At 40.0% G+C, this 25246-nt stretch overlaps 1 protein-coding gene across 5 annotated transcripts in view; it reads right to left on the bottom strand.

The window, feature by feature from the left end:
- Positions 1-25246, bottom strand: part of pex5la (peroxisomal biogenesis factor 5-like a) — a 163691-nt gene that overhangs the window by 72019 nt on the left and 66426 nt on the right. Inside the window, exon 1 of one of the 5 annotated variants that reach the window (XM_059945828.1) lies at positions 5583-5824. The exons of the other annotated variants lie outside the window; for them this stretch is intronic. The gene's annotated coding sequence lies outside the window, so the exon portion shown is untranslated. Of the gene's footprint in view, positions 1-5582; positions 5825-25246 lie in introns of those variants that run through there. 5 annotated transcript variants of the gene reach the window in all.

Below are 25246 nucleotides of genomic sequence, written 5' to 3'. Positions count from 1 at the left end.
AAAAAACCCCTGTAAATATATTTTATTTTAAATATTATTCAGTAAATCTTTTGATCTATTATGCAAAAACTTTAAGTATTCAAAATGCACCTGCAATCCTAAATTCAATGCGAGAAAAATGTTGGTATTTAAAGACAGAACAAAATTTTGGATAAGAAAGTAAAAATATGGGGTTAATAGTAGTAGTAGTAATAATAAAATCAAAATAAATAATAAAAGACCAACAAATTCATGATGGTAAATGTAGAAAATGCCAAGAAAAACCAGAAGCAATCTAACAGCTTAGGTCCTGCAATAGTATAACAAGCTGATAACTCACACAAACACAATCAAATGGCAAATATCTCTCATCAAAACTTTGCTTTAAAAATGCAAACTCACACCCTACTATAAATACAAGCCTCATCCAGTTTCAGAGTCAGAAATCCCACAAATTATATTATGACCAATCCATTATTACAGATAGGATCTCCATAATAACCCTTCGGATACAATAATAGAGGATAAACAAACAACAACAACTTACTTAATAGGTACAGTCATTCCAGGTACACATAACTTACAGAATTCAGTAATAAACAACAGATATACTGTATGCTGAATTAAAAGAGGAAAGTGAAAGACTATGGAACATGAACAGGGTATACATTGTCCCACTGGTAATATCTACAACTGGTATCATCCCAAAGGCACTACATAATAGTACTAAACAATTAGGGCTACACAGCAGTTTCTATGTAAATCTTCAGAAAGTCACAATACTGAACACCGATAGAATAGTCTGACAGTTCCTAGCAATTGAGAAATGAGCGTGCTTCTCTATGCCTGTACCTCGGGTTTTACCAGCTTGAGCTGAGAAAATATGTTTTTGTAATAATAATAAGTAAACAAAATGATTGTCCAGGCTAATATTAAGGGAATATAAGATTTCATAAACAAATCATGCTCCAAAGACAGAAAACAGCTAACAAATGAGAAAACTATGTTGTTCAGTGCTGTAATAACATACTTGATTATACCAGGCCAAATAAATATTATTGTCTATGAAGCATGAAGATATTCTGTTAGAGTCCTGTCATTTTCCTTTGATGTCCTCAACACCAGAGTATACACATTTGTTAAAGAAAAACCATGGGAATTTACAGGATGGATGAAAGGAATTTGAGAATTTCTCATTTCAGGAAGCGTTCCTCTGTAATGAGACTCAAGTTGCAGATATTGATGAAGTATGTTGATATAGATGCAATTCATCCTTAAAATTGTATTATCTTGACCACTTATTCTGCTCTTATTTCAAGTGGGAAATACAGTGGATTCCAGTTAATTTGCCCATCGTTTATTTGGGCCAACCCTTAAAGAATAAAAACGAATCAAGAAAATAGCTGGGATTCCCTTCTTTTTTTTTGGGACACTATGCCGCTTAATTGGGGCAGGAGAATGTTGCTAAATAGTTTCTAACCAGCGTCAGATGCATTCACTTGAGTGGCTGCTGCACCACATTGTGCTTAGAGTAGTTTATAAATAGCATCAGTTGCCTGTGCTTGAGTTCAAAAAGCAGGGATTTTACTCTCTGATAGTTGACGAGAAATAAGCAGTAAGACAATTAAAAGCTGTTTTGCTCACCGAGGTTTCAAATATTCAGGCTTGGAGATGCAAGAAACAGCTGGGAGTAACAATGAAACAATTTCACCACATCAACAAGTTCAACTATGAAGTATTTGAAGGTATCGACAGTCATCTTGAATGTTGCAATGAAAATGAAGGTTTGGAGGATGCAATTGTTGATAACATTGTGTGAAGGCCATCCATTATCTGCACTAGGTGTCTGTGCTGATTTTGCACTCATCAAAAAGATACAGCAGTACATGCTGAATTCTTCCATCAATAACTGATACAGTTTTATAATACCGTAGTATTGCTAATGTCCTTAAATTGTTCTGTATTTCATTTAAATTCATAATTTGTTATTCAATTAAATAGTAGTTTGTCTTTTTTATACATTTTTAACTATTTCCATGAAATTTCAGCTAACCCGGGCAGCTGGTAGTTGAGCCAAAGTTTTCTGATCCTCCTGTTTCCCAACAAACTGGAATCCACTGTATGTGGAAAGTCCACTTCATTTTGTTGGACCGCAGAATATACAAAGCATTTTGTAGCTCCTCATTATACAAAACCTACAGGATTCAAAATAAAGTCCTTTCAAGCCATTCTCTGCTTTTTGGCCAAGGAACAACTCTGAATTATAGCACTGTATTAATGTATATTACCACTGTAATAACAAAAAAAAAATGCTTTGGCTACGATGCACTTGGTAGATTACTACAAAGGACATTGGTATTGACCAGATACGTGAAGCTCATTACTTAAAATAGAAGAATATTTCATACCAGACTATATTTTGATGCGTAAAATTACCACAAAATGGCTCTCTCTAGACACAGTGTGTAAGATGTGGGAGAAGCTTTTAAACATGATGTCATTTAGACAATGAGAAAATGAGATGAGGTAGTGGAACCAGTGTACCATCCAAAAAGATAAGGAATTTTCATTTATATATCATTCAGTCAAATCCCTTGTGACCAAAGCATTTCACATTGATGAATTTACTTTATAAAGTACAATATAATGAAAACATTAAAAATTTGCATGAAGTATCATATTAATAAATCTACACTGCACTACTAGAAAACTGTTTGCTTTCTCAAACTTTTCAGTTGTAAAGTTTTCACACTACAGCTGTAGTGCTGACAATCAGCTTTATGAGAAACTTATTTCAGAACGACAGATATCTGTTTTTGTGCCAGTTAGACAATTGTTAAACTCCTAAATTTGTTCTGAACTATCATGAGACTTGTAGAGGTAATTTAACTTCAGTTACATTTGCTAAAAATACAATATATTAGCACTTGCTTGCTGTAATCTGATTTTGTTCCCTTGAAGCTTATTAGGAAACCTAATTTTGAGAGGAGAGTATCACTGGGAAACATACACGTGCTGTGAATATGGCACCAGCAAATGAAGACAAATTGCTGGTCCACTTTATTCCTAAATGTTTCCTGTGGTCAGGCCAATTATCCTGCTTTCATTATTTACAACAGGACCTAGTCTGCATTCTCCTCAATCCCAGATAGATACGTATTCTTAATATAATTTGGTGTGCTGTTCAACAAAATTCTGGTTCATTTGTGCCGAATTAGCTTTCATAATTTTCTTTAGTTCAAATGCTCAATTAGATCTGTTCAGCACATTTATGCTGTGCCCACTCACAGTATTCACCTTACCAAGCATTTTCATGGTTGCAATGCATGCACCCATTTTTAAGTCAATGAGTTTTATTCAAAAAGAGACAATTGTTCTCAATTATTTAATGCACTTTTACTTGACAACAATGATTTTCCCAAGCACTTCAGTCTTTTCCATTAAAAATCAGTAACAGATTTGCCCACAGATCCGTCTATAATAGAAGTGAAGGCAATTGAATTTGAGGCACTGACAATTTTGTTTTAAAACTGCTGAAACCAAAAAAACATTTATTTTGGTCATTGTTTAGTGGAATGGCTTTTCTGAGGTGATTTTGGCTAAATCATACAGTCAAACAAATAACTGGGGCACATCAGAGTGAGTACATTTTGGCCCAATTAAGTGGCTGGCCCAATTAATAAAAAATACATGGAAATAGTTAAAAAGGTATAAAAAAGACAAACTACCATTTAACTGAGAAATAATTTATGTATTTAAATTAAATACATAACAGATTAGTGCACTATCAACATATCTACAATAAAACTGTGTATTAGTTCCTAGTAGTTATTGACGGAAGAATTCATCTAATATATGCTGCTGTGTATGGGGTGTCCAGGGATGGGTAACACCTCTGGTGAAGGGGCTTACCATGTACATTCTGTGGCAGCTCATTCAACTTTGGTCTCCGCAAGACATTCAGCTCTCACCCGCGGCTCCAAATGGCTGTTTGCACGTGACCGCAGCCACACCCCGGTACACCGCTACCACAGGCAGGTTAATCCAGGCGAGGAGAGCCAGCAGGCCTCACACCTGGTGAAATAAGAACATACCCGTCCAAGCATGTGGAGTCATCTCCATCGGACTGGGAGGATGAGATCAGTGAGATCCAGCAGCCAAGAAGGCAGTTCTGCAATGCTTTGTGGAGGGCTAAGGGCATGATAAGACACAAAGTAGTCACGGTTACCTACTGCAACCAAGGAAGACCCCAGTTTGTGACAACTCTTCATACCACTGGACCCGGACTTGAGGTCGACAGAATGTAACTGTCCCATTGCAACTAAGTTCCCACTTTTAAAACTTCTGTAGAGGTTTCACATTGAACATAATCTGCGCGGACACCTAGTCAGATAAGGGACTGCTTTCATGCAATGCTTTCAACAATTTCATCCTGCAAATCTTCATTTCACTGCAACATTCAAGATGATTTTCAATACCTTAAAATCTTTCAGAGTTCCTAACCTGAAGTAGTGAAATCATTTCATCTTCAACCCTGGCAGTTTCTGGCATCTATCCAAGCATGAGTGCTTGAAATTGCAGTGAGTGATAGAGTTCAGATTTGTCTTACTGCTTATTTCTCACCAACGATCAGTGACAAATATCATTGCTTTTTGAACACACACTGCAACTGATGCCATTTAAAAAGTGTTCGCTCTAAGCACAGTGTGGTGTTGAATGGCCATGCATGTTCACGAGACTGATGCAAGCCAGAATCTGTTTGGCAGCAACCTCCTGTCCCAAATAAACAAAAGGAATCCCAGCAATTTTCTCAATTTTTCTTATTAAGAGTTGTCCCAAATAAGCAGCCTCCCTGATTAAATGACAGACCTACTAACTGGAATCCACTGTATTCACTTATGAGCTTAGGTTCAATTAACCTTTGTAAAGCTATTCCAATTTATGCATACTTATAGTAAAGTTAACAAGAATAATTTAATTCCAAATGAATCAATGATTCATTCAAATACAAGTCACATAAATTATGCATATATCAAGAAAATCATCATATCAGCTCCACAAAGGCTTTAATTTGGTTTTATCAGCTGAATTTATGAATAAAAGACCAACAAAATGTTTTTTGGCATCATCTGCCATAAACCGGAAATGTGTTATTGTTAAATAGTCTCTCTGAAATTCTAGTATTAATTCCTGGTAGTAAAGAAAGTGTTAGAACGCTGAGATGAGATCTCACAATAAACCCTCTATTATAAGGAGCAGGCAGTTAATATTTGGAATTTTCCCCCAAGAACCCAGAAATAAATAAATTTTAAAAGGCTGTAATAGCTCAGAATTCTTGGTTAGAGATCCATAGTGAGACTGGTGACCAAACTACTGTCCATCTGTTTCATTACTCTGCCTGATTCACTGAGAAATCATTCGTGCTGTTTTCTATATTTCAGACATTGAGAAAAGTATTTTAATATCAAAGGAATAATCAGATATAATGATACAAATCTTCATGGTGCCAAGATTTCCTCTCCACATTGGCTCAGGCAATGCTCTTGTCTACATTCCAGTCAACTATCCCAGAACACAGCCAAGACCAAAAAAGTAAAACTCACCTGAGTAGGAAATTATATACAAATTAATGAATGATATGAACCTAAATGCAGAGACTAACAAGGAAGCCTGGGTTTGACACACAAGACAGTGAAAAGTGGAGATTAAGATCACCTAGTCAGTTGGGCAGAAAATCCACCAAATTAAGTTTAATCCACAGAACCGTCAGGCAGAGCAAAGCAGGGGAACGTACAATAGGCAGCAAAATAACCACCTGTGAAGGTGGTTGAAAAGATATTCAGGATTTTTCTTAAAAATCATACCACAGATATAAGAGAAGGGAGGGTATGTGAACACAGCATCAGGCCACAGCTTAAATACAGAGAATAGTTCTGGTAAATAAATAACTGCACAGGACAAAGTGCAGAGAATTTTATGTGGACGTTTGCGTATCTGGAAAATTATAGTTCAGTGGTCACATTATTTGCAATTGGGCAGCATGGCTTATTAGGCTGTTACCTTACAGTATCTCTAAACAAACATAAGCTACTGTTGTTTTCTTTGAAACAAATGAGAGAAAATGTACCTGAAAGTAATTAAAAATTGTAAGAGAAACCAATTTTCTTTGGTAGAAATATCAAAAATAGAATGGGAGTTTAGTTCCTCTGCCTTATTTAAGTTTGCTGATGACACCACTGTTGTTGGCCGAATCAAAGGTGATAAATCAGCACATAGGAGGGAGACTGAAAATCTGGCTGAGTGGTATTACAACAACCTCTCACTCAGTATCAGCAAAACTGAGGTTTATAAGCCAGTCCTCATCTGGGGATCAGAGGTGGAGAAGTTCAGTAACTTTAAATTCCTTGCCTTTATCATTTCAGAGAGTCTATCCTGGGCTCAGCACAGACGGGCCATTACAAGGAAGGCTTGGCAGCACCTCTACTTTGTTAAAAGTTTGCAAAGATTTGGCAAGATATCTAAAGCTTTGACAAGCTTCTATAGATGCGCAGTACTGAAGACGCTGACTTGTTGCATCACGGCCTGGTATGAAAGCACTAATGCCTTTGAACAGGAAAGCCTACCAAAAGTAGTGTATACTGCCCGGTCCATCAGGGGTAAAACCCTTCCCATCATTGAGCAGATCTTCAAGGAGTGCTGTTGCAGCAAAGGAGCATCCATCATCAGGAAACCTGAATCTCACCCCCCCCCCCCCCACCTCACCAAACAGGCTATGCTCTCTTTTCATTACTGCCATCAGGGAGGAAGTACAAGAGCCTTAGGTCCCACATCAGCAGATTCAGGAACAATTATTTCCCCTCAACCATCAGGCTCTTGAACCAGAGGGGATAACTTCCCTCACCCAAAACTGAACTGATTCCACATCCTATGGCCTTGCTTTCAAGGACTCCAACTCATGATCACAGTATTTATTGCTCATGTATTAATTTTTTCTTGTTTTATATTTGCAGTTTGTCTTCTGCACATCGGTTCTTCGTCCATCTTTGTTGTGTACAGTTTTCAATGATTACATTGTGTTTTTTTTTGGATTTACTGTGAAAGTCCACAAGGAAATGGAAGTATATGTTGATAAATATATACTTTGATGAAAGGTTTGAGGGAGATGAAGAAATTCAAACCCTGGTGGAATTCACAAGTAAAAGCCAGTGCTTCCAGGGCAAGTACTCCTGGACCAGCAAGGAGATTTCCTTCACCCACAATGAAAAGGAGGCTGCCTGCTGACAGTTGGGTGGAGGTTACAAGGCAACAATGCAGTGTGGGGCAATGGATCCAATTCTGAAGGCAGCCCAATGTGATAAAACTTGGTTCTCGTTCTGGTGGTCACAATGTCTTTGAAAGTCCCCTTTCAAAGGGACTAATGCTCTCTGTGGTCATTGTTCACTATTCCTTCTGTACTGTTCTCACAGCAGTCCCATATAGCCACTGAAGATGTTGCACTTATACCTTTTCCCCTCCCAACTCCCTCGGACCCCTGCATTTCTTTGTTATGAAATCTCTACTTGTAATTAAACATCCTCCATTAAGTGCTCTGCTATGTTGGAGAAACGAAGCACATATTGCTTTACTCGATGCCTCTGTTTTGTTCACATGGGTGATCCTGAGCAATTTCTTGTCATTTTAACTCTCCATTCTATTTCCATTTTAATGTCCGTCTTTACCAACTTACACTGCTCCAATAAAGTTTAACATAGCTAAAGGACAGCATCTCATCTTCCATCTAGGTGCGTTACAATCCTCCGAAATCACCACTTAATTTAATAATTTGCGATCACCAGCCTTTCCAGTTTGTGTCAGATTTTGGCCAGTTCAACCACAACATTAACTCAGTTCTTCTCCACAACTGCCGACTGACCTCATGTTTGTAATGAAGCAAAAGGAAGCCTGTCCATCAAGTTCCCAGGGAACCAGTTCTAATTGTTGCATTCTCCTTTCTTTAGTTCTCTATACCCCTGGAACTCTCATTCACATGTCAATCAACTCCCCTTTCTTTTTGCAAACAATCTACACAGAAGAATAATTTACAGTCACCAGTTAATCAACTAGCAGCGTTTAGGATGTGGTAATAAAGAGAATTCAAGGGAAACATGGTCATGGAGAGAATGAGCAAACTCCTCATGTTACTTCCGCCATCTGCAGCATGTTCTTTTTCTTCCCCCTCCCCATTTTAATTTCCCTTTACTCCCCTCCAGTCAACTGTGTTTGACCAATCTTCACTAATCTCTCTACTTGTTTGAAAAGTGTTGTGTCTGTTTGTCCACGTAGCTTGGTGTTAACCCTTTGCAGCGGAGCCTGAACTCCAGTCATCTTCAACCTCCTTGCCACCTGACCAGGACCTCGGTATCAAGACTGTGTGACTTGCTGCTTATTATGGCCAGATCCTGACAAATGCATCCCATTAGTGTCATTCCTTTTACCTCGTGTAGTACTGGACTCGATGTCCATTCACTCATCTTGGGTTTTTGTGTCACTTACTAACATTGATTTACAACAACCAATAAGCACGCCTTTGCGATGAGACAGGAAGATGAAGCACCCAGCAAATACCCGTGCAGGCATGCAGACTCCACAATGACAGCACCCAAGATCTGGATCAAACCAACTGCTGCATCAGTGCCACCTTGAAGCTGTTATGCATGTTAAAAGAATCTTTGCACAGGTTCCTTGGAGTGGAAGGATATTGTTCTCGTTCCTGAGGGACTGCGTAAAAGGACCAGTGGTGGCAGGAAAATCCAAGTCATGACTGCTCCTCCCACTGGCAGAGCCGCTTATCACTGGAACAAGTAGAAATCTTGCCTGCGAGTCACTGCTTCACTTTCAAAGATGTGACAGCTCCAACAGAATGGCCAGGAAATCAAACACCGGTAAGAGTTGTGAAAGGTGAAGCTCTTGTCCTCGCACCTGCTACTTGATTGACAGATCACCTTTACAAGCTGCCTAGCTTAGCACAAGATGTGCTTTCATCTCCCTTGTCTGTATTAAAGCACAATACATCTGTGCTGGCAAGTAGGCAAATTGCAATTTCAAAAGGGAAGATCAGTCCTTAAATAAGTTTCGGACCTTGCTTCTGGAATTAATTGAATCTACACAGATACTGGCAGTTAGTAATTTCAAAGTAACAAGTTCAGCGTTTTCTCATTGTGTTTAGCAAAGCACAACTTCTAGACATGTCAATAAAATTGCTGCACGTCTTATCGGATGCCTCACTGCTGCTGAAATTAATCTTTGCTGCAATGCCAGATTACTCCAAGACTCTACAAGTTCCACCATTGATAGAAATGTATCATGATGTTTACTGACAGGACTTGTTTGCTAAGAGTGGATCAATCAGACATCAATTATAACAGGTGTAATGTGCCCGAGTTAAAATGAAGCTAGGCTAATTTCAATAAGTCATTGGAACCACAAAGAAATGATACAAATACAAGGCAAACAAAAAAAAAATTCCTGGATCCTTTTTGGGAAAGTCAATGGATTCCTGCTGTGGTGACTTTGTGACATGAACTGAACCCTCTCAGCAATTAAGATTAAATTTGCTTTTAACAAAATGAATACAGCTGCAATTTTAAACACATCATCAATCCAGAGAAGAGACACATAAGTGACTGCAGATGCTGGAATTCAGAGCAAATGATCTGCTGGAGACACTTGGAGGGTTCAGCAGCATCTGCGGGAGGAGAGGAATTGTCAACATTTCAGCTTGAAACCATGCTGCAGGAAACAGGGTGGAGAGCTGAGATGGCTGGTATCAAGAAAAGAGAAGTGGTGAGAAACAAGTCTGAGGTGATTGGTGAACTGAGGGGAGTTTTAAGACAACAGATAGGTGTTGCGAGGTAGGGGAGTAAAGCTAGAGTTGGGATGTGGCAGCAAGTGAAAGATAAATGAGACAAATAAAGAGATGGGGAGAGGAATATCAATTGAGATACAGTGTGGAATAGGTCTTTCTGGCCCGTCAAGCCACACCACCCCAATTTAAATTGAGCCTAATCACAGGACAATTTATAACGATCTTTAACCAACCAACCAGTACATCTTTGGACTGTGAGAGGAAACCAGATCACCCAGAGGAAACCTACGCAGTCATAGGGAAAACCTCCTTACGGGCCGGGCAGGAATTGAAAAGTTGCCTGTAAAGCACTGTGCTAACCACTACACTACTATGCTGCCCTTGGGCAGTGTGACAACGGTAGACAGCTGCAGGAAGGCAATAAGAAGGAACGTAAATGCCATACTCTGATGAGTAAAGGAGGTGAAAAAGGGAAGAGGTTAATGGCATCTGGTACTAGAACCAGACAGGGGAGGGAGGGTGGGTGGGGTGAACTCTGTGTGTAGTGGGTGAATGGAACTAGGAGTGGGAAGAGGAATGACAGATGGAGTGGGTGGGGTGGTAGGAACAATCCCACAGGGCGGTGGGAGGGCGACGTTACCTAAAACTGGAGAGCTCAAAATTCATGCCCTTAGATTCTGGACTACTCGGGTGGAATACGTGGTGTGATGAGGTGGGCCTCATCCTGGCAGTGGAGAAAGCGAAGGGTTGACAGGTCAGTATAGGAATGGGAAGGGGAATTGAAATGGCATTCGATGGGAGCTCAGGACTGAGCCCAAGTTCTCTGTGAAATTGTAGTCCAATCTGCACTGGATCTTGCCCATGGAGAGGAGACCAAATGCAGTTGACAGGCTCAGAGGAGGTGAAATTTTGCTTCACCTGAAGGCTGTTTTGGTCCTAGGACAGTGTAAGAAGTGTTACACCCCGTGCAAGGGCATGACGAAATGCCAGGGTTATCAGTTTTATATATGGGACCAGAAGAAAAAAGGGATAGATGGGGTAAGATGAGAAGACCAGGAGTGGTCCCTGCAGAAGGGGAGGGGTGGGAAGAGGATGTGGCTACTAGTGGTATCTTGTTGTAGCTGGTTGAAATGGTTAAAAGTAGCATTTGTGGATGTGGGAAACACTCTCTGTTCCATCTTTAACAGATTTCTCTCTCAACAACCCTACCCAAGTGTCATACCAGAGAAAATAAAACACTGGATCTATTGTATGCAAATATTAAAGATGCATACAGCTCCACAGCTCTACCTCCAGCTTGGAAGATCAGATCATAACCCGGTTCAGCTCACGCCCTTCTACAAGCCCAAAGTACTGCAACAACTGGCTACCACCAAGATAGCAAAGAAATGGTCTCTCGAGGCCATCAAGGCCTTGGGATTATTGACTGGAATGTGCTTTGTAAGCCAGACGGGGAGGACATTAACAGACTTACTGACTGCATCACTGGCTACATCAACTGCTATGCGGACACTGTAATACCATCCAGGAGTCTTCGAAGATTCCTTAACAACAAACCATGGGTCACCAGTGACCTAAAGGCTCTTCTCAATCACAAAAAGAGCCTTCAGATGGGGAGACAGGGAGAAATTGAAACGTGCAGAGGGAGCTAAAGGAGAAGATCAAGGGGGCTGAAGAGGAATATAGGAGACAGCTGGAGAACTGGCTTGGGCAGAATGTGGAGAGGCATGAAGAACATCACTGGCTTCAATCAGTCTAGCTGCAGAGCCTTGAAATGCAGCTGTGAATGGGTAAATGAGTTAAACCATTTGAAGAATAGGTTTGACAACTGCCCTCCCGTTCACACCCCCTCAGCACACTAGCCCAGGTGCTGAAGCACCAATTCCCCCTCAACACCAACGCCTCCCCTGCTCCTCCGGTTAAACACGGGGATAAACAACACAGACTACCCCTGTCTACATCCCCCTCCTTACCCTACACCTACCATCCACACCTCCACATACCGCCATCGTCCTGATCTTCACCTCCCTCAGCTTCCACCAACTCCCCAGTCATCACCCTCACTGCTGAGCAGGTGAGAAGGGATGTGGGGAAACTCAGACACAGCAAAACATTGGGACCAGATGATGTGAATCCCAAGGTCCTGAGTGTCTGTGTCGAGTTCTCCAGCATATTCTCAATCAGATTCTCAGCCTGGAGAGGGTCCCGAGTGTGTGGAAAACATCATGTGTGGTCCCAGTACCCACAAAGGGCCAATCAAAAGACTTTAATGAGTACAGTCCAGTGACCCCGACCTCACACATCATGAAGGCCCTAGAGAGTGTGATCCTGGTGTGCTCAGCTTCAAGCCCTGGTCAGATCAGCTCTCGAACACCTGTGTTGTGCCTATAGAGTCGATGATGCTGTCATCTTTCTGCTGAACAGAGCCTACTCCCAATTGGATAAGCAGGGCAACACTATGAGGATCATGTATTTTTGATTTCTCAGATGCCTTCCATATCATGCAGACCTCTTTCCTGGGGCTCCGTTCAATGCAGGTTGGCACTTCCATTGTATCCTGGGCAACTGACTACCTGACTGACAGACCACAGAGCTGTGTGTCAGACATGGCTATAAGCAGCACTGGGGCCCCACAGGGGACTGTATTGGCTCCCGTCCTGTTTACACTGCAAACCTTAGCCTTTAGAGAAAGCACTGAGTCATGTCATCTGCAGAAATTCGCTGATGACCCAGCAACAGTTGGGTGTACAAAGAGAGGATGGAGGATGAAGTCCTGGTGGAGACTTTGTCAAATGGTGCAAGCTGAATCATCTTCAGCTCAACCTCAATCAGACAAAGGAGATGGTGATGGATTTAGGAAGACTAAGCCTGCACTGCTCCGTTACCACTGATGGTGAGGACGTCGATGTGGTGAGGACCTGGGGTTGCACCTGGACAACAGACGAGTGGGGCACCAACACAGAGGCTGTGTACAAGAAGGGGCAGAGTTGCCTCTACTTCCTGGGAAGTCTGAGGTTCTTTGGAGTATGCAGGCCTCTCCTTCACACGTTGTACCAGTCTGTTGTCACCAGTACAATCTCTATGCTGCTTTGGTGTGCAGAGTGCACGAGTGATGCCAACAGGCTCAATAAACTGATTAAGGCTGGCTGGCTCTGGAATAGGAGTCAAACTGGATACACTGGGGCCTGTGATAGAACAAAGGACTCTATGGAAAATCCTGGCAATTCTGGAAAATTTTTCTCACCCTCTGCATGCCACCTTGAACAGAGAAGCATTTTCAGTAATGGTTAAAAACAACTGTGCTGACCCAAAGAGCGCTATTTGAGGTCATTCTTGTCCTTGGCCATTAGGCTCTATAATGAGCCAATCTTTAGCCAGGGAAGTGATGACCCCTTCCTGTTAGACTGTTTGAGGTAACTTATTTTTTATTATTCTTTCCACTTCTCTTCTAATATTTGTATATCAATGTGCTGGAATAACCACTTTATCATATAACCATTTCCGCCCTTCTAGTCTGTGCAGAACGCTTACTCTCACCTAGTCCCACTAACCCACACTCAGCCCATAACCCTCCATTCCTTTCCTGTCCATACACCTATCCAATTTTACTTTAAATGACAATACCGAACCTGCCTCTACCACTTCTACTGGAAGCTCATTCCACACAGCTACCACTCTCCGAGTAAAGAAATTCTCCCTCATGTAACCCTTAAACTTTTGCCTCCTAACTCTCAGCTCATGTCCTCTTGCTACTGTACAGTAATTGGTAATGCTACTGTGACACTAATTTCCTTTGCAATCAATAAAGAATCTATGAGAGAAGAAGTACGAGAAGCAGAGGGTGGTCTCCATCAACCACTGCACTGGGAAAGCCCTGCACAGGGCCCAGATGGAAGTTACGTACAGGCCTCCAAATAGTAGCCAGGGTGTGAGCTACAAATTACAATGAGCGATAGAAAGAAAAGGCATGTCAAAAGGACAATGTTAGGATAGTCATGGAGAACTTCAACATGCAGGTAGATTGGGAAAATCAGGACAGTGCTGGATCCTAAGAGAGGGAATTTGTAGAATGCTTCCAAAATGATTCTTTAAAGACCTTGTGGTTGAACCCACCAGGAAAATGGCAATTCTGGATTGACTATTATGTAACAAACTGAATTTGATTAGGGAATTTGAGGTAAAGGAACCCCAAGGAAGCAGTGATCACAATATGATACAATTTAACCCGCATTTTCAGAGCAAGAAGCTAAAATCTGATGTTTCAGTATTACAGTGGTGTACAGGGAATTACAGAGGCATGAGAAGAGTTGGCCAAAGTTGATTGGAAGGGGACACTAGCAGGGATGATGGTAGAACTGCAATGCCTGGAGTTTCTCATAGCAATTTGGAAGGTGCAAAGTAGAAGTATTCTAAAGACAGTAATATGCAAACATAGTTGACAAAGCCAACATAAAAGCAAAGGAGAGCGTGTATAACAGAGCAGGAATTAGTGGGAAGTTAGAGGACTGGGAAAATTAAAAGCAATAAAAGGCAACTAAAAAGGTAGGGGGAGGGGGAAGATGAAATATGAAGGTAAACTGGCCAACAATATCAAAGAGGAGAACAAAAGTTTTATCAGATATATAAAGAGTAAAATAGAAGCAAGAGTAATAATTGGACTGCTGGAAAATGATGCTGGAGAGGTAGCAATGGGAGACAAGAAAATGGTGGATGAAATGAACAACAATTTTGCATCAAGCTTCACTGTGGACGACACTGCAGTATGCTGGAAGTTCGAGAGTGTCCAAGGGCAGAAAGGAGTTCAGTTGCTATTACAAGGGAGGTGGTGTTTGCAGGTTTACAAGTCACCTGGACCAGATGATGTACACCCCAGTATTCTGAAAGAGGTATCTGAAGAAATTGTGGAGGTGTTAGTAATGATCTTTCAAGAATCACTGGACTTTCAATTGATTCTGGAGGACTGGAAAATTGCAAATGTCACTCCACACATCAAGAAGGGTTGGGTTCAGAAGAAAGGAAAGTACATGCCAATTAGCCTGACCTCAGTAGCCAGGAAGATATTGGAGTCAATTGTCAAGGATGTGATTTCAGGCAAATGATAAAGTAGGCCAAAGTCAGCATGGTTTCCTTAAGGGAAGACAAATCTGCTGGAATTTTTTGCCTGAGAAATCTGTCCGAATTCTTTGAAGAAGTAGAGGAGAATAGGTGGATGTTGTGTACTTGGATTTTCAGAAGGCCTTAGACATGATGCCTCACATGAGGCTGCCTAACAAGTTAAGAACACATGGTATTGCTGGAAAATTACTTGCACAAATAGAACATTGGCTATTTGGCAGGAGGCAAAGAGTGGGAATAAAGGGAGCCTTTTCTGATTGGCTGCTGGTGACTAGTGGTGTTCCAGAGGCGTCTGCGTTGGGACCACTTATTTTTATGTTGTATATCAATGATTTGGGTGACAGAATTGATGGCTTTGTGACCAAATTTGTGAATGTTACGAAGATAGGTGGAGGGACAGATTGATTTGAGTAAGCAAGAGAGGTTGTAGAGCATTTGGACAGATTAGGAGAAGGGGCAACAAAGTGGCAAGTGAAAAATGGTGTAAGGAAGGGTATGGTCATGCACTTTGGTAGAAGAAATAAAAGCATACACTATTTTCTAAACGGGGAGAAAATTCAAAAATCCAATGTGAAAAGGAACTTCGAAGTTCTCATGCAGGATTCCCTAAAAGTTAATTTGCAGATTGAGTCAGTGGTGAGGAAGGCACATGCAAAGTTAGTATTCATTTTGAGAGGACTAGAATTAAGCAAGGAGGCTTTATAAGGCACTCACTTGGAGTATTCAGAGCAGTTTTGGGCCCCTCATTTAAGAAAGGATGTGCTGACACTGGAGAGGGTTCAGAGGAGGAGGAGAATAATTCTGGGAATGAAAGACTTACTGAATTAAGTGTGTTAATGGTGTATTTGTTTTTCCACCAGCTGGAGAGATTAGAAGGATAAAGTATCAGAATTTATTAATGAGATGTATATACATTTATTCACTCAAACCACTATGAATCTTTAAAATTATTTATTCCAGACAGCCAAGGGTGTTTGTAACTACACACAAAATGTTGGAGAAACCTAACAAGTCAGACAGCAGCTATAGAGGGAATAAACAGTCAGTGTTTCGGGCTGAGACCCAACTGTGCTACTGCTGCAGGAAGATAGCTTTCATGGCATTTATATGCCTATGACAGTAAATTTCAAGCTTGACGGGTGCTTTGATGAGCATACATTTAGGCTGGAGACAGAAATATTTTTAGTCACCGAGTCACAGTTTATGGGGTTGTAGACAATGAAATTAAAACAGACATTAATATTTAATAATGTTCTTATGATAGAGGAGCCAGGTTGCATTCTCGTTCTCTTATTTTTAAACAGTCTTTAAAACTTTTCACCTGTTATAGGCTTCCAATTTCTCTCCAATTTTACCTTAAATCAATTCTTATCCTAAGAATTTCACTTTAAGCTCCTTTCCTTCCCCCTTAAGGGAATAGTGAAAGGCTTCCCATTCAGTTTGTTTTCTCGATCAACATCCACTTTTACTCAACCACTGCCACATTCCTTTTAGATTCAATCATATTAACCCTTTTCCCAGTTTATTTACTTTATTATATACAGAATTTCACTGTTAAATTTTGTCTGTTACTGATGGATTGTTTCTCATCTTTTCCCAGTTATTTTAAACATGTTATTATGAATATTGATTCTTAAATTCACTCCTACGGAACCTGCTCCAATGGTATTATTTCATTCTCAGCAGACAAAACCCTGACCTTTGTGCTTTATAGACATTGATGAAATCAGGATATTTTACACCACTTTACAATTTTCAATTATAATATGCCAATCATTAGCATAATAGGTTCCTCATTACCACTAATCCTGTATTAAACTGCAAATCTGTCACAAAAATCTATTCTTTTCTACCCTTCTCATGATCTTGCACTATAAGCAATAGAGTAATATTAGCTCTTTAATGTCTGTCAAATTGATTCCATGACATACTCCATTCAAGTGCTATAAATAGCAAGGGTGCAAAGGGATGCAAATCAATATTCAGTAGTAGCATACAAATCAACCAGAATCTGAAGTCTGAAGGGCTGAATGGCCTATTCCTGATCCTATAGTCCAGGGGTTCCCAACCTTTATGCCAATGAGCCGTACCATTGCTCAGTGGTCCGTAGACCCCAGGTTGGGAGCCCCTGCTATAGTCCTACAAGACTAAACAAAAAAGAACAAAATTGAAGTAAAGTCTACGTGATAGTTATTAACTATGTTCATTACAAATGAACTTGAGTGCTAAAGTTTTAAATTCATGAATACAAATTCTTTGCTTCATTATTGTAAACTATCGGTGTCAAAATTCTCCCGGGGATTAATGTTAAAAATAAATTCTGTTAATAAATCAAAATTAAAGCACTGACAATGCTTACAAGGTCTTTACAATTCATGAACTGGCTATTATTCAAAAATATCTACTGCTTGACAATGCAGTAGCAAAATGTTCTGCTACCGCCAATTTCTCCGAGTAACCCAAACGGATACACCTCCTGTGCTCCTTGATATGGGTTTCTGCTGTGAGTCCTGTCTGATCGAAATATGCTGCTCTGCATTCACAGGGAATCTTGTAAACGCCAGCTGACACAAGTCTCAGGTCATCTTTGACCCACACAACCTGTGACTTGAGTAATCAGTGGTAGCAGAATGCTTCATTGGCAATGGCCACAGATTCGACTTTGACAGCGCAAAACTACTGTGCTGCTGCGCCTACGGCTTTTGGAACCGCCTGGTAAAGGAAACCATTGAAGTAAAACTAGAGGGAAAGAATTTTAACAAGGATGAAGGTCCTGCTCCAAATAAGAACTGGAATTTGATTGTAAACAGAGTGGGAAAGCGGAAGCCTGATTGGATGAGGACTAACCAATCAGGAGGGACGGTCTACAGGAGTATAAATACCACTGGACCAGACTTGCTCATGCATCATCTCTGAAGAAGATGGCAGAGTTTGTCATTGAAACATTCGTTATAATTGATATCTGTACCCAGCTTGAAGCCAGAGAAAAATGTCTTGCTTGCTGAAGCAACAGAATTTGTTTAGTTACAATAGTAATTTAAAATCCAGCCAATTATAAAAAAAAATGCATATATTTTTAAATAAATGTTACGCAATGTCTGTGAGAAAGATAATGTTCTGTTTTAGAACACAATTGGATTTTATTACAATATTAATGTATTTAGTGAATGTTTTTCAGTCTACACAGAATGAAAATAATTTAATATAATAAAGGGAGTTATTTCCTTTACATTTAGGGCACCTCACATTTTTTGCTTTTGTTTGAAATTCTCCTATTTTCTTCTCCAATTATTCCATCTTCCCTGTCACAAATCTATTGATTTTAATACTGAAATGGGAAAAGAAATGTCAAGATGAATTAATTCTAGTGAGAGTTACACTCTGCAGTATTCTTTGTTAGGCCTGCAGTTGCTTGTCTTGTATGAAAGAGACCTGGATATAAAATCTGAATTATTTTTCATTTGGATTATATCTGGACAAGGCCTGAACTTTCTCTCAGAAATGAAGCTAAAATTGCAAACCCAAAAGCAACCAGGCAGATAATAGACTATTCCATGGCACAGTTACACGCTCAGAATAAGTTATTCTGATGATGCCTGGAGCTACCTGATAGCAGGGTATCATATTAATTCCACTTCATGCTATCTGCAGTTTTATAAGATCTTGTAATTTAATTAAAAGCCATGTGTTATACTAGACCTATAGAAAGCAAGAACCCATGGAATTTATGAGAAATACTCTATGTAATAGCCAAGTTTTGGGGGAAAATGCCCCATTTCTACAAAAAAAAAGAGGAAATAAGAATCTAAGAATTGTGAACAGGAAAAAGCTGTCTCCTTTGAGCATGCTCTGTCATTCATCAGAATCATGACTGATCTTAAACAACAAATTAGAAGATCAATGCATTTTTTTTTGGGAAGAATCTTCTACCAGATCAACAGTGTGACCTAATACAACTACAGTTTCTGAAAGTGTTTCTTTTAAAATTGCAACACTGATGCATCATACAGTCACAGAGCTATGCAGCCTGGAAATAGGCTCTTTGGCCCAACTCTTCCATGCTAACCAAGTTGCCTATCTGAGCTAGTCCCATTTCCCTTTGTTTAGTCCATATTCTTCTGAAACTCTTATCCATGTAACTGGCCTCTGCAACTCATTCCATTTACTCACCACTCTATTTGAAATAAAATTTGCACCTCAATTCCCTTTTAAACTTTTCCCCTCTCACTTTAAAGCTAAGCCCTCTTGTTTTGGACTCCTCTACCATGGAAAGAATATGGCTATATCTATGCCCAACATGATTCTATGAACCTCTATAATATCACTGTGCAAGTCATTTTGTGGTTTGTCTTAGCAAAATGCAACATGCCTGGTGAGAATAGTTTGAGTGAATGTGGCCTTTTCTCCTTGGAGTGATGGAGGATGAGAGGTGACCTGATAGAGGTGACTAAGATGATGAGAGGCATTGATCGCGTGGATAGCCAGAGGCTTTTACCCAGGGCCCAAATGGCTAACATAAGGGGGCATAATTTTAAGGTGCTTGGAGGTAGCTACAAGGGGAATGTCAAAGGCAAATTCTTTACTCAGAGAGTGGTGGGTGCATGGAATGCACTGCCAGCGAAGGTGGTGGAGGTGGATGCCTCTATCTAAGAGAGACTCTTAGATAGGTACATGGAGCCTAGAAAAATAAAGAGTTATGCAGAGGGAAATTCTAAGCAGCCTCTAGTGAAGGTTACATGTTCAGCACAACATTGTGGGCCGAAGGGCCTGTAATGTGCTGCAGATTTCTATGTTTTCTGTGTTCTATGCTTACACTTAGGGAAAAAAAACAAGCCTAACCAGCCTCCCTATACAATCAATCCTGGTAACATCCTTGCAATCTTTTTTTTGTACCCTCTCCAGTTTAATGACATCTTGCCTACAGTGAAGTAGCCAGACCTCATGCAGTATTGCAACTTTGGCCTTAGCAATGTCTTGCACACCAGTAACACGACAACCCAACTCCTGTACTCAATATTCTGACTGATGAGGCGGGCATATCAAATGCCTTTTTCACCACCCTTTGTCTGTGTCCCAATTTCAAGGAACCCTCAGTCTCTCTGTTCTACAATACATCTTGGGTCCCATCAACTACTGTGCAAGTCCTTGTGGTTGGTCTTACCAAAATCTGTCCAAGTTAACTTCCATCTACTATTTCTTGGTCTGCTGGCTCAGTTGCTCACAGATCCAAATATGATCTTAAATAGCATTCTTTACTGTTCACTAAGCAAATAATTGTAGTGTCACCCAGAAACTCACTGGACTTATTTCCCATGCTCTCTTTAAACTCACGAGGGCCATTGCTCACACTCACTTTAAACTTACTGGGTTCACCTCAATATTTACTGTTTTTGGGTAAGATGTTCAAATAAAGTTAAACTACATTGGAGTTTTAGTTGAAAAACATCCAACAGTTCAGAAAATCTGCCAAAGTCCTGAGTACATTGCCAATGTATCACATTGTCCTTGTGATACATAATAACAATAAGAAATTTTTAAAAAATAAATTAAATAAGCAGTGCAAAAAGAGGGCATACATAAGTGAGGCTCAATATCCATTCAGAAATCTGTTGCCAGTGGGGAAGAAGCTATCCCTAAAACATTGTGTTTTCAGGCTCCCATACCTCCTCCTTGATGGTAGAAGTGAGAAGTGGGAATGCACTGGGTGATGGGGGTCCTTAATGATGGATGCTGCCTTTTTGAGGCATTGTCTTTTGAAGATATCCTCAGTGATGGGGAGGCTAGTGTCCATCATGGAGCTGGATGAGTTTACAACTTTCACAGCTTTTTCCAGTCCTGTGCAGTGACCTCCTCCATACCAGACAATGAAGCAACCAGTCAGAATGCTCTCCACACTACATCTGTAAAAACTTGTAACCGTCTTTGGTGTCATATCAAGTCTCCTCAAACTCAGTGAAATATAGTCGCTGTTGTGCTTTCTTTGCAATTGCACCAATGTGTTGGGCCCAGGATAAATCTTTAGAGAAGTTGACACCCAGGAACTTGAAACTGCTTACCCTTTCCACAGCTGACCCCTCCGTGAGGACCGATGTGTGTCCCCTTAACTTCTCCATTCTGAAGTCCACAATCGATTCTTTGGTCTTATGGACGGCGAGTGCAAAGTTGTTGCTGCAACACCAAACAGCTGATCGATCTCACCATCCTCACCACCTGAGACTTTGCCAACAGTTGTGTCATTGGCAAATTTATAGATAGTGCTTGAGCTGTGCCTCATCACACAATCATGGATGTAGAGACAGTAGAGCGGTGGGCCAAGCACACAAATTAATGAAGTCTTACTGTAAACATGCACTAGTTTACTTTTACCTATTCTATTAGTCACATCCTCATGAACATAATGAAAATCATTACTTTCATAAATCCATGTTGACTACGCTTTTATTCTGTCCAAGGCATTGTTATTAGATCTGTCAAGATAGAATCAAACATTTTCCTGCACTGATGTTAGACCCCATTCTCTCTCTCCCTTTTTTCTCAAAATGCAGGGGTACATTTGTTGCCTCCAATCCAGAGAATCAATAGAGCCCTAGTAGATAACAACCACAGCATCTATTTTCTCCAAGATCTCCTTCAAGACTCTTGTGGTCAGCAGTTTTCAATCTCACCAAATTTTCTAGCACGTTGACTACCTCTTATCTGAAATTCCAAAACCTGAAAATCACTGAAATGTATTTTTAAGCGCTAACGTGCCATTACAAATGGAAAACTCCACAAGGCACAGGGAAGGTTCCCAGGCAATGTGGAGATAGAAAATTCCACAAGACGCTGAAAAGGTTCCCAGGTGATGTGCACTCCAGACAGTTCTGAGAAGTGAAAAACTAAGATCTCAATCATGTATTGTCGGTGGAGTGAACAAATGCCACTTAATGGTATGCTATTCATGAAACAAGCAAAGATCTATCACCGAAGAACTGAAAATTGAAGGTAATTGTGAATATTCAGCAGGCTGGTTGCAAAAACTTAAGGCACAACATTTTAAAGCATCTGCTGACCACAAAAATGTGGCACCAATACTGATTGTTTTTATACCTTACATAAGACCTAAAAAAACCAAATACATTGTACTATAACCTTTTAATCAAAACACGGGATCATTGGTGGAGACCAAAAGCCTGCCGTTGTTTATTGTTTTCAACAGCTGAGTCAGATATTCTCCAGTTGCTACGGTGCTGCTTTTGTTGGCCTGCACACATTATATTGTCATTTTAATGCTATGTCATAATTTTCAACTGTAAGTACATATGTGTGGTGAACAAGTGCAAGACAAAGACTTATTGGTAGCACATAAATTCGTTAACAATCCCAAGTTCTCATTATATATTCAAAAATCCCAAACACTTCCGCCCCCAGCATTTCTGATAAGGGGTTCTCAGCCTGTACTATATTTTGATTAATAGCTAGGTTCCCATTCTGACCAGACCCCCCAAGTCCCTAATATATCTAGCAGAGTTTGTACATCTGCTTCTGTGAAGATGGTGCAATGTGCTTGTTTAATTCCTTTTCTATTTGCTAATTTCTCATTATAAATTGATGTTAATCTCCAATAAACGCAAATTTACCCTCACCAGCTTTCCTTCTTATGAACCTGTAGGGCAATGCAAATTGGAGAAATGCACATAATTCACAACCGGCGACATTGGGTTGGGGGTTCACCTTGAGGGGCTTGCCTGATATGGTGATGTTATTACGTCAAGATTTTTAGTGTGCTTTTGTGTGTAGGTTCTGGGAGTTCAGTAAAATGGGTTACAAATTTCATTAAGCATTAAATGCCTCACCTCGCTTTACTTGCAAAAACCTACAAATCTGTAACATTTCTTACACCCCAGTTTTATACTTCTCACCAGTGTGTTCTGATATTTGTCTTTGTTCATCAAGTTCTTCATCCTCCTTGAAATGCTCTGATCCTCAAGCTGTTCTCTCTTACAACTTTATCAAGCATCTCCCTTTAATACTATCGATAAATGGTGATGGTATCGGTTACTATCCTGACAACCATGGATAAGCAACCTTTCTTTAGGTTCTTGTACCTTCAAGGAATACATTTTTTTTTGCAAGTCATACTGTTTCTTCTTTAAACAATTGCTTGCATATTAACATATCTTAGTGTTTTCAGCAAATCATCCTTAGTCAATTCTTAATTTCCTTTTCTTTTAAAAAAGAAAAGATATGATTTGAACCACAACATTTGCAAGCTCAATGTAAATTCTAACATATTATGATCACTCTTACTCCAAAGCAGTATGATTACAATATTAATCAACTCATTACATAAAATCTACGACAGCCTCTTCATGAGATGGCTTCTCAACACATTGATCTCGGAGCACATCTCATACACATTCCCTGGATTTACCTTCCTCCTTATTACAGCAATGTTGCTTCATCCATCTCTGTGCAGGTTAAAGTCTTCTATTCTGCATTATTCCTGCTGCACGTACTTCAACTTTCTGACTTGTGTTATGGCCAATTTTACAACTACTATTTAGTGCCCTGCAAATAAGTCCTCCTAATGTTTTCTGCCCTTGCTATTTCTTAGCTCAACTCAAATAGATTCTAATTTTACATGAACTGTTGGTTATGCCAAGATCAATTCTTACTTCAACAAACTGACTGGAGTGACTTTTAGTGACATGATTCACCCACCGGTGTGGCTCAATAATGAACCAATTCCTTGTTGATATGATGATAGCTCACTGGCTCAACGCCAGCTTGATGCAAACAGTTAAGTATACGTATATATCATGGGACCTTTTTGGTTGCTAAACATTGCTGAATGCATACTCTGAAGGGAAATAATGCCAATTCTAAAAATGGTGATAACGGGCAAAAACAGATGGTTAATATTCACAGCTCAAATTAGCTGATGTCTAATTTTTTAGAATATAATTATGCTGACAGTTAAGAAATTTTGTTAGAATTTATAGAGCTGGCTTGGATCTTTTTCCTTTCATTATTGTCTACTGAAAAGCAGAAAACAAGCCAAGATTGCACTTGTATTTCTAGAACCCAACTCACTAATTTTAATTCCAGTTATGAATACAATAAACTCATAATTGGGGGAAAGCACTACTTGCAGTGCATTCAATTTAATATTTTACCCTCCTCCCGTCTGGTAGGAGCTACAGGAACCTCTGCTCCCGCACCAGCAGGCTCAGGAAGAGCTTCTTCCAAGGCTGTGACCCTGCTGAACCTCACCTCACTGCGCTAAACGGTATTGCACCCATGTTGTACTGTGTTAGTACTTTTATATTTGTGTGCTGTAGCAGTTACTTTTTATTTGCAGTTATTTTGTAAATAACACTATTCTTTTGGACTTCTGGTTAGATGCTAATTGCATTTCATTGGCTTTCTATCTGTACTCGGCACAATGACAATAAAGTTGAATCTAATCTAATCTAAAAAAAGTTTACAGATTATGGTACTAAAGATGGTGATCCAGGTGAAAAGCCCACAGAGACATCAGATTTTCAGGACTCTGGTTGAAGTTCACCTCTAGTGCTGCACAGGAAATGACATCATCCTTTATGCCTCTGGCACAGAGGTCACATCAAGATGCAAGACTGATTGGCAGTGGTAACAGACCCACCAATCTCCAGAATGACACAAAATAACCTCAGTATCATGCTTGTGTCTGGGAGAAATAAGAGCTGCTGATAATTGAAAAGTTGTACTGTACAACTGAATTTTTAGACAATTATTTTTGATGGTCATTGTTGGTATTCAAACTGATTTAAATGCCCTGTTTCAGAAAATGCAGCCAACGTGTTGATAGAGGGAATAAGTAGGAATGCAAATTGTACATCTGTGTTTATGGCAAAAGAAATTAAGATTTGCAACAACTCTCCAGGGCCTTGACTGGATCGCATTTGAAACACTCTGGAAATTTGGTCTCCAAGGATATGCTTCGAAAAGGGAACCAGAAAAAACTCCCAACATTAATTCCTGGCATGGGGAAACTATAAGCATGGTCTTTGAATCTCTGGAGAGATTCATGTTATTTACATAATTAATAAGAGAATACCTCACTGAAATACACTGTCTCAACCCTAGCTGGAGTGGCTGCCACTAGTGTGCATATCCTGGGAAAGGTTGATAGGAAGAAGCATCTATCATCAGAGACTACAGTGTAGTAGTTATTAATCCAACCAGCTTTCTAACAGTTTTCAAATTTAACCTACCAATAGTAATTGGTTTGGAATTTGCATGCACAGTTGCATAATAAAAAAAGCGGAATGTGTGAAGACATCA

This window comes from Hypanus sabinus, chromosome 2 (genome assembly GCF_030144855.1).
Source record: "Hypanus sabinus isolate sHypSab1 chromosome 2, sHypSab1.hap1, whole genome shotgun sequence".
Taxonomy (NCBI): Eukaryota; Metazoa; Chordata; class Chondrichthyes; order Myliobatiformes; family Dasyatidae; genus Hypanus; species Hypanus sabinus.
The sequence above is the reverse complement of the archived record's forward strand: the minus strand, read 5'-3'. Positions and strand labels throughout refer to the sequence as shown.